The 14,651-nt window shown below is 40.6% G+C and overlaps 1 protein-coding gene across 7 annotated transcripts in view; it reads right to left on the reverse strand.

The window, feature by feature from the left end:
• The window catches only part of ABCI15 (trigalactosyldiacylglycerol2), a 333,118-nt gene that overhangs the window by 234,875 nt on the left and 83,592 nt on the right, over positions 1-14,651 (reverse strand). The window lies entirely within an intron of this gene.

Here is a 14,651-nt window from a genome sequence, read left to right on the forward strand (position 1 = left end):
TTAAAATTGCAAATTTGAACATAAGTAGAGGACTGGGGTCCAGTGGAAAGATTTCAGTCAGCAACAACTATTCAAGTGTCTTTGAGTGGTCCGAAAATTTCAGCCAAAAAATGCTTTTAATTATATAAAGAAAGTTCCAACATTCCTGTTGCAACGGGAGTACACTGCTAGAATTTGGAGAGCTGATGTCATCAGGGTTTATTGCATCTGAAGTGTTGGTTAGTCCAGATTTATGTTAGTTTTACCTGCTCTGAGTTGTTCTCCTTCATCAGCAGCGTGACTAGCAAATACCTTCGAGTCTATAGCCTTGTGCAGAGTTGCCTTCTGTTAACTGGAAAGGCGGTGCATTAATGAGGGTGCATTAGTCTTTAGTAACTTGAGGTGAGGTGATTTGCTTGCATGCTTCAATGCATGTTCCAGATTAGGAAGGTGCAGATCCCAATGCAAGGAGGCCCATGCATGAGCAATCTTTGGAGGGCGCAGATCCCAATGTTGGTAAGGCACATTGCATGTAGGGTTTGTCCATGTGGGAGGGTGCAGTTCCTGAGGTAAGTAGGACACATGCTTCATTGCATTCACTTCACCTTATTGGGTATTCTATTACGGGGAAACCTATCCATGCATGAGGGTGCAAGATGCATTAGAGTTAGGATTTGACCTCTTCAAAGGGGAGCGCTTCACTGGATGTGTCCATAGTCATTGTACCCCTCTTCTCTTATTGTATAAAGGAGACAGGCACTTCATTGTTCTCGTTATAGAGTTTGAATTTCAAGCCAGTGTTTTTGCTAGTTGCAGAAGTAATCTTTTCTTTCAATCTAATATAAAGTTATATGTGGTTGATTCCTGCAGATTTAGCTTGCTATTCCGTTTTTCAGCTTTTTGTTTTTGTAGATCTAGAACTCTTTTATCCACTCTTTTCATAAGGGTTTAACCAGTTTCAGATTCTTAGCATGTTGAAATTTGGGTAGCTTGGAAGGTATTTCTGAGTGGAGAAAACCCAGAAAAAGAGAGCTTGTGGGCAAGGTACCCAAGTTTGGGGATTTTGACCCAAAGGAATGGGTTTGAAACCAAAGAAGAAAAAATAATTTAATTTCGAGTCAATGTAGGCTCAGCTCGGCCAGCAAGGCCAAGGGACATGATCCTTGGGGTTTCACACCCTTGGACTAGTATAAATATAGGCCAATGGAAAGGCTTATGTGCAGGATGAGATGTGACTTCATTAGTGAAGTGGATCAGCCCTAAAGGAGCCACAAAGCTTGGAGGATAGCCACAGTGAGGAAGCCTTTTCTCTTGGATGTCGAGTGGAGTTTTGCCTTTGAGGGACGAGGTCTAGACCTAGAGGCCGAGGGTGGTTTAGCTTTGTTTTGTGTGATTTAAGGCAAGTCGAAGCTAGTTTGATAGATGGCCGCAGGAAAAACTCTGTGATAGAAGGCCGTAGGTTACAGGCCCAACGCCTGCCTGGGTAACCGTAGGAGAAACAAAATATGTCGCAGTCTAATAGGACAAACCGAGGGCATCCAAGTTGAAGAAAAGGGGTTGACTGAGTTCTAGACATTGGACCGAGACCTAAGGATAGGGAGAACAAGGTGGAGAACGCTGGCAGCAAGGTATTTTGAGGTGACTGAGGGTTGGACAGAACCTCAAGGAAGGGTGCTAAGTTGTTTTAGCGCTAAATCAAGGCTGGAAGAGTTCTAATCAGAAGAGGTCGAGGTTTTGTTCTTTGTAATGTAGGCAGGCCACATTTGTTTAGAGTTTATAGCAGTTAAAGGAGGAAAGGCCAACTTCCTCAGCAAACCCTGCCCCAGAAAATCGAAATCTTGATCGACTCAATGTGTTCTCCAAGTGACCCTCAAGCCTCCTCTTATACTTTTCTCGTTGACAATTCAACGGTCGAGATTAAGTCCCTAATCAACCGCTAAGATTAACTCTAGCTTGATCCATGACTTTGGACCCTTCTAACACAGTTTTATATTAATTCACATTAATATTTTATTTTCCCTAAGTTTAGACTTAGGGACTCCATTAAAAATATTAATTATTTTAATATCTCCCAAACTGTTTAGAATCTGCCCAACCCATTTCTGGGTATTGGAGATCTCATGTGCTTTAGCCTCTCCACCAATTTCCGTGGCTAGAGCACATCCGATGCTACCCCAAATCAACACCTTGGAGCGGTCCTTCTTCTTCCATTTCTCTTGCTTTCCCTTAGATGCTAGGGCAGCATCCTCCTCTTCCTCCTTCTTGGTCTTGCCCTGTTAGGTACTGTTCTGACCACAGTACCCCACCAGCTTCACTCCGCAACTTACCCACAGCCTCCTATGCCCCAACAAACTGAAGGTTAGAACCTCTAGGCTCTGTACAATCTCAGTACTAGAAAAATTCGCACCTCCTGGCCACGGGCGTCAATCCTTCCTGACTAAGAAAAGATGACCGGGCACTGCGTAGGCCAGGTTTGCTCCTCTCTGCCACTGCATTGATCCTCTTCCCGACTCGAACTGATGACGCAGGCACTGCGTCACCCCTTCTTTGCTGCTTTTCCGCTAGGAACGGCTTCTGTCACTCGGGACAGTTGTTTCTGCTGCTGATGCCCTCATTTATCCTGTGATCTACAACCACGCTCTAATACCATGTTGGAATTTCTAAGTCTAACTATTAAAAATCCTTCCTGTACTTTCTGATTTATTTCTTTCTACTTGTTCTATTAATTAAGAAGTTATTTACCATGTAAATACTAAAAATAAATACAAGTACAGTCTCAACACATACAAATCATCAACTGAAGGAAAACAAGCACACAAGTGACACCGTTATTTTTGGACTAATGTCCCCAGAAAAACCCAATGCGAGAAAACTGGTGCAGCTATCTGAGGGTTTTATTATTAAGCAGTTTTAGAATACAATTTGGGTGCCAGAAATGGCTCACCCAATAGAGAATGCCCTCGGCAGTAGTACCTCTCAGTCGGAGACAGATATCAGCCCCAATCTGCCCCACGAAATCTCCCAACGTCAACCTCTAGGGTTTGCGTCAGCCTCTCTGGCCCAGCATTAGCCTCTCTAGCCCAGCGTCATCCTCTCTAGGCTCTGTGTCAGCCTCTGGAGCCTCTACGTCTCGCACGCTGGCCCTCCTCAGGCTCTGCGCAGCTCCTGGCTGCCTCTAGCTGGCTCTACGCCAACCCTCTCCCAACTTCTGCGCTGATGCTCCCAATACTATCTCTGCCTCTCTACTACTGCATTCACTACCCCCCAACTGCAACTCTGATCACTCTGTGGGAATTTCTAAGTCTAACTGTTAGAAATCCTTCCTGTACTTTCTGATTTATTTCTTCCTACTTGTTTTGTTAATTAACAAGTTATTTACCATGTAAATACTGAAAATAAATACAAGTACAGTCTCAACACATACAAATAATCAACTGAAGAAAAACAAGCACACAAGTGACAACGTTATTTTTGGAATAATGTCCCCAAAAAAACCCAATGCGAGAAAACCGAGGCAGCCATCTGAGGGTTTTATTATTAAGCAGTTTTAGAATACAATCTAGGTGCCAAAAATGGCTCACCCAATAGAGAATGCCCTCGGCAGTAGTACCTCTCAGTCGGAGACAGATATCAGCCCCAATCTGCCCCACGAAATCTCCCAGCGTCAACCTCTAGGGTCTGCGTCAGCCTCTCTGGCCCAACGTCAACCTCTCTAGCCCAGCGTCAGCCTCTCTAGGCTCTGCGTCAGCTTCTGGAGCCTTTGTCGCTGGCCCTCCTCAGGCTCTGCGCAGCTCCTGGCTGCCTCTGCATGGCCTTTGGTTGCTTTTGCGTGGCCTCTAGTTGGCTCTGCGTCAACCCTCTCCCGGCTTCTGCACTGATGCTCCTGGTACTATCTCTGCCTCTCTGCTACTGCATTCACTGCCCCTCAACTGCAACTCTGATCACTCCTTCGATTTCCTCAGCAAGCCCTGCCCCAGAAAATCGAATTCTTGATCAACTCGGTGTGTTCTCCAAGTGACCCTCAAGCCTCCTCTTATACTTTTCTCGTTGACAATTCAACGACCGAGATTAAGTCCCTAATCAACGGCTAAGATTAGATCTGGCTTGATCCATGACTTTTGGACCATTCTAACTCAGTTTTATATTAATTCACATTAATATTTTATTTTCCCTAAGTTTAGACTTAGGGACTTCATTAAAAATGTTAATTACTTTAATATCTCCCAAACTAGTTAGATTTTGCCCAAACCATTTCTTGGTATTGGAGATCTCATGTGCTTAGCCTTTCCACCAATTTTCGTGGCTAGAGCACATCCGATGCTACCCCAAATCAACATACATGGAGATTAGGTCTTGACTGGCTTGGTGACGAGATAGGGTAGGAGTTTTGGTGGAATGGTGGAGAACTCGGTGCACAGCAGTATGTTGTGTGGTATGTTGTTGATGTTGGACTTTCGTTGACTTGTCGAAGTATGTTGAGACAGTTAAGGTGCCTTAGCAAGGACTAAGGAGTGCTTTGGCATGGATGAGGTACCTCCGTGTGGATGGCAGGTTGATCGTGAGTTAGTATCTTCATTCGGTTGCAGAATTGCACATATGGCAGTGGAGCCATGTGCATATGAGGTATTTGACCTAGGAGGATGAGGATACTTGCAGAGTTGAGTTGTGGTGATCTAGAGTGGACTAGGCCTAGTGTTCAACCACAGCTCAGAACTGACCTTGAAAGGACACAAGTTCAGTTGTTGCAGCACTTTCCAGGTGGGAAAGCAGAGTGAGTCAAGGGGAGAGGTTGTGTAGGCTCAGAGCGAGTCTGGCTTCAAAGGGAGACTATGAAGGAGACTCAGTTTCCCAGTGGAAGTCTAACCTTCAAGGTTCAAGCAAGAGAGTGGAGTCTTCTAGGCCATGCAGGGAAAGTCACAGACCATGCAAGGACAGTTGTGGTGGTGCAAGGAAAGTCGTAGCCCATGCAAGGACAATCATGACGCACACAAGGAAAGTTGTAGACCATGCGAGGACAATTGTGGATCACACAAAGCAAGTCATGATCATGCACAAGAAGATGTGGCGCATGCAAGGACATCATGGCCATGCAAGGAAAGTCATGGTTCATGCAAGGAAGTCATGGGCATGCAAGGAAAGTCATGGAGTTGGATATTTCTATGAGAAGGACATGGATATACCTTCCTCACTAAGAAGGAGTTTTGAAATTTGAGTAGTTTAGAGGGTATTTCTGAGTGGAGAAAACCCACAAAAAGATAGCTTATGGGCAAGGTACCCAAGTTTGGGGGCTTTGATCTAAAGGAATGGGCTTGAAACCCAAGAAAAAGAATTTAATTTAATTTTGAGTCATGTAGGCTCAAGTTATTGATTTTTCGTAGGTCTTCTAAACAGATAATTATTTGTTATGATTTCTTAATTTAATATTTATTTTATTTACATTCATCATAAGGTAATTACACAGAATATCTTCAAAAATAGACATTAGGATCATAAAGTGATAGCCAAATCAAGAACACAAGCATTTATCCTAGGAAAACTCACATGGGGGAAACCCAACAACCTTTTCCTTACAGTTGTTCTTCATTTCAACAAAGACACAGCTAGATCATCTAGTCAACCACTAGATCAAACTGACCAGCAAAGAGACTTGGTCAAACTTGGTCCAACTCCTTCCTAGCCAAGTCAAACATCTACCCTAGAGAATTTATCTGGTCTGCTCAGCTAAAGCCGAAATTCGGCCTTCTTTTGCACCCAAATTCTTGGTCCTGCAGCTCAGTCATACTTCAACAGTTTGGCCCTTCCGTTCCACACATGTGAGGACAGCAGCAAAGAAAATACCACACGTGGGAAGTCAAATGAGACAGAGAGAGATCATCAAGCTTCTTCATCCTTCTAGCCTCCTTCTACCTTGCTTGAATGAACAGAGAAATCATCTTATGTGTGATCTGAATTATACTTGAGAAGGAGGTTGAATGCCTCATATAAATAGAAGATTGGTTGGTTGAATGGGTGCCTCTTTAACTGGGCTGATTTGGCTTTCTTAAAGCCAAAAATTATAAATTATAAATTCAAATTTTCCCTTTTGAATAGGACATGAAGAACATGCCTTAAACTTTTTCTTTTGACAATAACATGAAGAACATGCTTTATATTTATCATTGCAAATACATTAATGGCTAAAATATTAATTATGAAGACCGACCATAGCTACAAAATTCAACACTCCCTCTTAGCTAGGGAGATATTTATAATGACTATCTAAATGTTCTCATGTTGACAATTTTTTCTAAAAGGTTATAACAGTTCATTAGCATCAACATCATCTGATTACCATAATCTGGTCGACAACTTTGACACATGGTAAATCAACAGCATTAGCATTATCCAATTACCATAATCTGGTCAACAATTGTGACACATGGTAAATCATCAGCATCAACAAGTTACCATAATTCTGGTCAGTACCTTTGACCTATGGTGCATCCTCACCATAATCTTGGTTGGTACTCCTGACACATGGTATATCTTTCGCATTAACTAGTCACCATGATTCTAGTCGACACCTCTAACCCATGGTATACTAACCAAGTCCTGGTTCACCATCATCTTGGTCAATCTCTTTGACCCGTGGTGAAAACCTAGGGACACACTCAATCTATTTGAGTAATCTAGTCCCAAATCCAAAGGCCACACTCTACCTAAGTAATTCCAAGCCTGATGCTAAATGGGCTCACTCAACCTATCTAGAGAGTAATCTAAGCCTAATGTTAAAAGTGAGCCACTCAACTAAGTGTTCTTGGGCCTCTAAGACCATTCTTCCTAATTCTGATCAACATACTTGACATAGGAAGAATGATTGTCCTTTGTCGGACCATTCTCCCTAACGTAGTCAACATACTTGACATAGGAAGAATGATTGTCCTCTGCTGGACCATTCTCCCTAATTTGGTCAACATAATTGACACAGGAATAATGTTTGTCCCTAATGTTATCACTCTGGACCATTTTCCCTGATCCTGGTCAACCTGACCCAGGGAGAATAACTGTCCTGGATGTTGTAATTTCATCACTCTCTCTTGTTGAGATACATTCTCAATTACTCCAAGCTTGTCCTCGAAGTATATAGACTTCATCTTGGGACAGAGGCTTTGTCAGCAATCTGCTTGACTATAGAATAGTACTGAAGCAACAATGCTTCCTTTTGTACCATGTCTTAGTACTAGATCTCACTATGATTCGACCTGTAATCGTGGTCGTCACCTTCACCTGATCAAGACAATCCTGCAAGTAGCCTCTGAAGTCATACTACTTCTCAACTTGCCAATCCAGCTGTAATATACTCAACCTCTGCAATACTGAGTTTGACAAATGATTACTTCCTACTCATCCAAGAAATCTCCTGAAGCAATATCTTAATGAACTCTTTTTGTTTTCTGCACTCTCTTTTGACGATTATAGAGAAATTTCAGAGCCCTCTTGATCTTAGCCTTCTTGCATCCATCTTGCAACTTCATTATCCCCGTCCACATCATCAGCATGATTATTCTTTCCTTGCATGTGCTAGGGTTTCTTCTTTCAATGGAAATGTTGATCTAGGTTCAAGGCTTTCTTATCCAAGCCTTTTAGCTTGCTAGGGTTTTCAAACCTAGATTTCCAATTTTCATATCCAAATATCAAAAATTGATATGGTTTTTACACATGAGATGAACTCTATCATTGTCATCAATCAATCAAGAATGTCTTGTCCAATGATTTTTCTTGATCTCTCCAAACCAAGTAATTCGACCTCCTCACAATCACTGTAGTAGCAACAATATTTGGCCTTTAGAGACTTGGTCTTCATATCAATGTGCAAAGAATAAGCTTCATCATTCTGGGTTGAGTATTATATTTACAAAGTAGGTCTCAACATTCAAATACCCATAGCTACACAACAGTACATATGACATCAATTTATTCAAGAACTTCAATCCAACATGTCTTCAATTGTTTATGTGACAAGATAGTGTTGGATCTGCAAATGACTTGAACTTATGAAAAGGAGTTTTGATCTTTAACCTTGAAGAGGGACTCAACCTATTTTCCTTCAACAAAGTGTGCTTTCTTCAAAGGCATACTAGTGACAGGATCTTTTTTTCTTTCTTCCTTAATTTTGAAAACTGATAATTACTTCTGATGATTTATATCTTCTTATAGCATTTACAATTTCTTCATCAAGCAATTACACTTAAGCAATTCAACCATAAAAAATAAAAGGAACAGTAGAGATCACAATGCACAAAGTCAACACAAAGTTTACCCTAGGAAAACCCACTTGGGGTAAAAACCCAGCAATCCTTTCCTTAGAGAATCAATTCAAAAAGAAAGGCATCAAAGTCATAGACAGACTGACCAGAAAGATGAGAAGACAAACTATCCACCAAGAAGCCAAGTCAACCCTTCTCAAATAGTTGTCAGAAGGCTCAGTCAAAGGTCTGCAATAGCTCTAAATTTCGGCCTGTCTCTATCACAAAAAGTTCAAACTTCTCCATAGAAACTCAGCCCAAAACACTTCACACGTGCGAGGAGCAGAGAGAGGTCAAACACCTGGAGAAATCTCGATCTTCTTTTCCTCTTGTCCCCGTCCTTCTTCCCTTACATGCGCATAAATATGCTTGAGATGAGTGATCCGAATTGCCTCTTTGGAGGGTGAACGAATGCTTATTTATAGTCTTCTTCAAGGGGTCAAATGGGTGCCTCCTTGGGGCCAAGCCTACTTGATCTCGGGAAGGCCGACATGGATTTCTTGTGGAGCCAAAACCAAACATTTCAAAATTCAATTTTTCTTTTGAGGTCATGAAGAACATGTTTTACATATAAAAATATATTGTTACAAGTACATCAATGATAAAAATATTAATTATGAAGACCAACCATAGCTATAGAATCCAACACTCCTCCTTAGCTAGGGAGGTGTTCATAATGATTGTCTAGATGTTCTCCAGTTGACAAATTCTCTTAAGGAAGGGTCAAGATTAAGATAAGCATCATCATAACCATTATTACCAGCATCAATCAAGTAGTCGGTACCTCAGACTTACAGTAATGGTACTCTTGACATACATACAGACTAGTCCCAATACAGTCTTAGTTCACCATCAAACGACTAGTCCCAATACAGTCTTAGTTCACCATCAAACGACTAGTCCACATACATAGTCTAGGTGAAACTCCAAAGGCCTCATCCTAAACTTGATGCCAAATAAGCTCACTTTAGAAAGAGATCTGAGCATGATGTTGAGAGGCGCCTGCTCATCCAAGCGGCCTCTGGGACTATTCTTCTTATAGAAGAATATTGTCCTCTATCGGACCATTCTCCAATCAAGGCCATATAGACACAAGGAGAATGTTTGTCCATTGAACCATTCTCCAATCAAAGTCATAATGACACAAGGAGAATGTCAGACCATGATGCTATCTAATCTATCTGTTAATTTTAGGTATGTTCTATGCTAGAGCAATTTATTTCAATTTCTTTTCCAGATTAGCAATCACATCAGCAAAAAGTATACTGTAGATAGAACATAAATATAAATCGCAGAAGACAAGCCAAGACAAGAGGACACAAGATGTGGCGCCAGCCAAGGACAAACCCCAATGTGCGGAAACCCTTGATCAATTCTTCTTTTATGTTCTTCAAAGTTCAGCAAAGAAAGTGAGAGAGATAGTACATTTACAATAGAAGTCAATATTTTGACTTTTGATATCGCATGAAATTAGTTGAAGACATATTGCTTCAACTAATTCTCTAAGGTGACTCCTTCACCTATCATAGTACTGCTTTTCGTCCATTTGTTGCACATAACCGTGTGACACCATGCTGTATTGTCACATGTGTTGAACCTTGATGATTGAGCTGCTCTCATCTTCATGCTGCTCATCATGCTGCATCTTCCATGGTCTTATTCATCATCAAGCTGCCCATGCTCATGATCTCATTCATCATTATGCTGCCCATGATCTCGTTTATCATTATGCTGCCCATGATCTCATTTATCATCATGCTACCCATGCTCATATCATCATGCATCATTATGTTGCTCATGATCTCGTTTATCATCATGCTGCCCATGCTCATATCATCATGCATCATTATGTTGCTCATGATCTCGTTTATCATCATGCTGCCCATGCTCATATCATCATGCATCATTATGCTGCTCATGATCTCATTTATCATTATATCGAGACTGAGTCCTTTTACAGGTATACCAAGGATCTCTTGATCATCATCAAAGACCTATTTCGTTTTGCGAGGACTGACTTGAGGCATAATCTTCATTCAATAGAGACATTGCTAGAAACCCTCGTCACTGCTTCTCCTTGTACCCAGATTTTCAATAATTCATTAATCCCAGTTCTCCTCACTGTGACTGCGTATGGAATGAGAGCACCGAGTTACATATTTATATGTTGAGGCTGTTGTTCCTCAAGCACCCAAGTTGTGCAGTCAAACCCTTTACCATGCGGAGGTGACTGCGGCTCCTTTTCATGACTGCGTTCTCCTGTGGCTATATGTCTTGTCAGTGGTTCCTCTTTATATCTGCGGCTGGTGCCTATAAGAGTCTTCATGACAGTGAGTGAGAGTCTCTATTCACTGCGTATAAGTTGCGTTTAGATGACTCCATGACTGCGTGGAAAATGTCTTCATGACAGCATATAAGGTGTTGTGCGTATATATATATGCGTATGTTTACAGTGTATCCCATTACAACGTATGAATGTCTGTGCGTATATATTGTTGTGTATGATTACAGCATATCCCATTACATCATATGAATTCCTTCTCTAACAACGGCTAGGTGTCTCCATTACAGCATATAAGCTAGGGCATCATCCAACGTATCTTCTTGTGTGTCTCTCCTTCACCAAAAACCCAAGACGTGGTGAGGAGGAGATCACATGAAGAGTGTGTATCCAAATGACTTCAAGTCCTCACCTATTTATACTAAAAACGTAGATGATGAATAGACACGTCTATTGGGCTTCTAAGCTTACTCAAGTTGTTGGCCGACTTGACAATTTGTTTTATAACATAACTAAATTCATAACTTCGTAAATACTTATCGGAATCAGATGATCTTTAGATCAATCCTACACCTCTCGATGAGAGGGATTCAATAAAAATATCAGCTGCCATAAATAAGATGACCGACATGGAGCTTGGCCCTAGTTGCCAATTTTAACACTATCAAACCATTCTCCAACCAAGGTCATAATGACACGGGGAGAACATCAGTCCATGATGCTATGTCATCAGCACTCCTCCTCAATGAGACAAGCATTCTCCACAAGTCCAAGCTTGTCCCTGAAGTACACAAACTTTTGGACAGAGGCTTCGTAAGAATATTCTCTATCTACTCATCAGTGAAGATATACTGGAGCTCCACTGCTCTCTTCTGCACCATATCTCGAATGAAGTGGTAGTTGATCCCAATGTGCTTCGACCTATCATCATGGTTGTCACCTGCACTTGATCAAGACAGTCCTGCAAGTAGCCTCTTAAGCCATACTACTCAACTTGCCAACCAAGCTGCAATATACTCGATCTCAACAGATGTTTGTTTCCTGCTCATTCAAGAAGTTATAACAGAGCCTAAACTGAAGCAATATCTTGATAAATTCTTTCTGACTTCAACACTCTCTCCCACTCTGAAATCTACAGTTGTACTTTATTGTTTGAGACAAACCTCAAATCATAACTAACTTTGTCATGACCAATTGTACCATGTTGGTACTTCGACCCATGTTGACTAACATGACTTGGCTCATAAAACTGATCAACATCCTTTCACTGGGTCCATCACCATAGCTACTTTTATGTCGCCCTAACTGGGTGCTCCCTCTCACACTAAAACATATCTTGTTGTGGTAGTACAGGTTATTCCCTCTGTTATTGCTACCTTACAGTATATCAACATGAGAATGTCAATGACAGCCCATCAACTCAAACTTGGAGGTCTACTCCCTCTGAAGCTAAAACAAGGCTCTCTGACTGCACCCTTCTATTACAAAGGCAACTCTTTCTGCCACAACTGCTCCCTCTCACGCGATTTCTTTTGTTTCCGTCAAAGACAAATCATATAGGATCATCCTTGATCCATTAACCCAAAAATACCAAGCCTAATGTGTCTGCTTGTGATAGTCTTCTTCAATCATGAGGCTTCTTCTCATGCACTTCAAAACCTGAGATAGCTCTATGTACACTTCTTCCTCCTCAATTATTGAGGAAAGAAATCTCTGCATCAACCTGGTGCAAATGATAATAGAAGTGTACCTAACAACTAGGGCAAATGTCTTGTCATGATCCTCTCCCTCTTTTTAGGAGAGCCTTCTCAAATCTTGCTTCTATGTTGACATCTGTTGCATGCTAGCAGCTAGATCTCGTAGATCCATTTGACTTCCTTTCGACACAATCAAGGTATAATTCAAACTTGTTGATTTATCTGCTCCCTTTGAGCTCGGAACTCATTGGACACAATATCTCTTAACACAAATCATGGTTCTGGGAAATCCTCTTGGTTTGCTTCGTTCTTCTACTTCTTCCATCTGCTTGCAAAATCCTTGGAAGCTTTTACTATGCACCTGCAATCTTCACTAGGAGGCCATGGAAGAACAATTACAACCAAGCAAATGATACAAAGACAAGTGAATAGCTAACAACAACAATTGTAATAATCAAAGAAGAGAAAAATAAAATACTTATCTTTTGAGGATTATAGGGAATGCCAACTCCCTCTTGTTCTTAGCTTCCGGGCATCCATCTTGTGACTTTATCATCCTTGTCCTCATCATTAGCATGAAGTGATTCCTTCCTTGCATGTGCTAGGGTTTCTCTTCTTTCAGCAGAAACATTCAATCCTAAGGTTTTGTCCATGAACCCTAGGGCTTTCTTATCCAATCCTTTTTACTTGCTAGGGTTTAGAAACCCTAGATATCCAAATGTCAAAGCCCTAGAATCAATATGCCCTTTTCACATGTGATGAAATCCATCATTGTCATCAATCAATCAAGTTTTGTTCAATGATTATACTTGGTTATTCCAAAAAAAGTTACTCAATTTCCTTAGACTCATTGTAGCAGTAGCTCGATTTCAATAAATTCCATCATTTAGGGTTGAGCATTATATTCAGTATCCAAATACCCATTGTGCAATCATACTTGATTATTACTTCAGCATTATCAATTCAGCTAGCAAGTTCTGCACATTACTTATCTTTCTTGAGAGGTCTTTTTGGTCTCAAACTTAAAAGAGAATTCAACCTCTTCTTCATTATAAGCTTCATATCCAATGAACTTCTTTTATCAAGGTGTGCATCTTCCAGGATTTGCACTCAACAATGCAAGGTGTCAATGCTTTGTAATAACACCCTGCTTTTGAATATAATACATTGTTTCCAAAGGTAACACGGAACCCTATAGTTTCAAATTTTGTTGTAAGGGTCATTCCTTATATTGGTGACATGCTTGTGAAGTTATCCAATATATATTTTGGTATAGGGCTTTCTTCAAGACTTATAGGACTATAGTTCAAAGGTCATCTTGTCAATAATAGAGATATCACTGATATATTATAGACTTTGCATCTTCTAGTCATTACTTATTGTGCTCACGCAGGTTACTCATATCATACATGAATACACCAAGATGGTTCATATAAGTATCCTTAAAGGATTCTTTAAGGATCCATTTATAACTGCATACGATAAGACAACATTTCCAAAATATTGACACAGCGTTCTAGTTTTCATTCTTCAAGGCATATTAGACATCAACAGCTTCCAAATAAATGTATTATACAAGTCTTTTAACACAGACTTTTTCACCCATGCCTATACTTGGTCTTCATTAACATAGTTCCTTTATGCTGACAAGAGATCATTGAGGTCTAAGAACACTTTGAATGAAATTATTGCTGATGTGCACCTCTTGTTCCAAGAACTAACCACAGACTTCTAGCTTTGTTAATCTTTGTATGGGTATACATTTCAAGCCTCATACTCTTCTTTGAACAACCCAATACTGTGATGTGCTTTGCATGGCAACAAAGTCCTTCAGGTATGAGTTTATAACAGATCTATAATACTTCAAGTCAGTTCAATCCCTTCTTTTATGTATAGGACCTTCCACAATTCAGGAGTAGATCTTATGCACAATGACATTGTTGGCTTAGTAGGTCAGTACAAAACATTACAAAAATTTATGTTCAAGACTACTTGCTAAGTTATGGTATGTTCTATGCTTATAACAGTTTACTTCTTTTTCTTATTATATTCCACCGATTAGCAATCACATGTACATAAAGTAAAGTGCAGATAGAACATTAACGATCGATAGAAAACAAGCCAAGACAAGAGACACAAGATGTGGCGGCTAGCCAGGGACAAACCCCACAATGTGTGGGGAAATCCTTTGATCAAATCTTCTTTTATCTTCAATAATTCAGCAGAGAGAAATAGTACAATAAATCTGATTCATATCAGCAGTAGCAAACCCTAGATCAGTAGCATCAGCATTAGCGGCTTCATTATCAAACTAGGGCAGACCATATCTCACAAACCGACAGTCGGATTGACTTCATTCCACCACCAAAACTTTTGGCTTCCAGAGGAGGTTCAGATGAACCTACAACG

The sequence above is a fragment of the Pinus tabuliformis genome, chromosome 9, assembly GCF_031772625.1.
Source record: "Pinus tabuliformis cultivar Carrire ecotype Pingquan chromosome 9, CPIR1, whole genome shotgun sequence".
In the NCBI taxonomy this organism is placed as follows: domain Eukaryota; kingdom Viridiplantae; phylum Streptophyta; class Pinopsida; order Pinales; family Pinaceae; genus Pinus; species Pinus tabuliformis.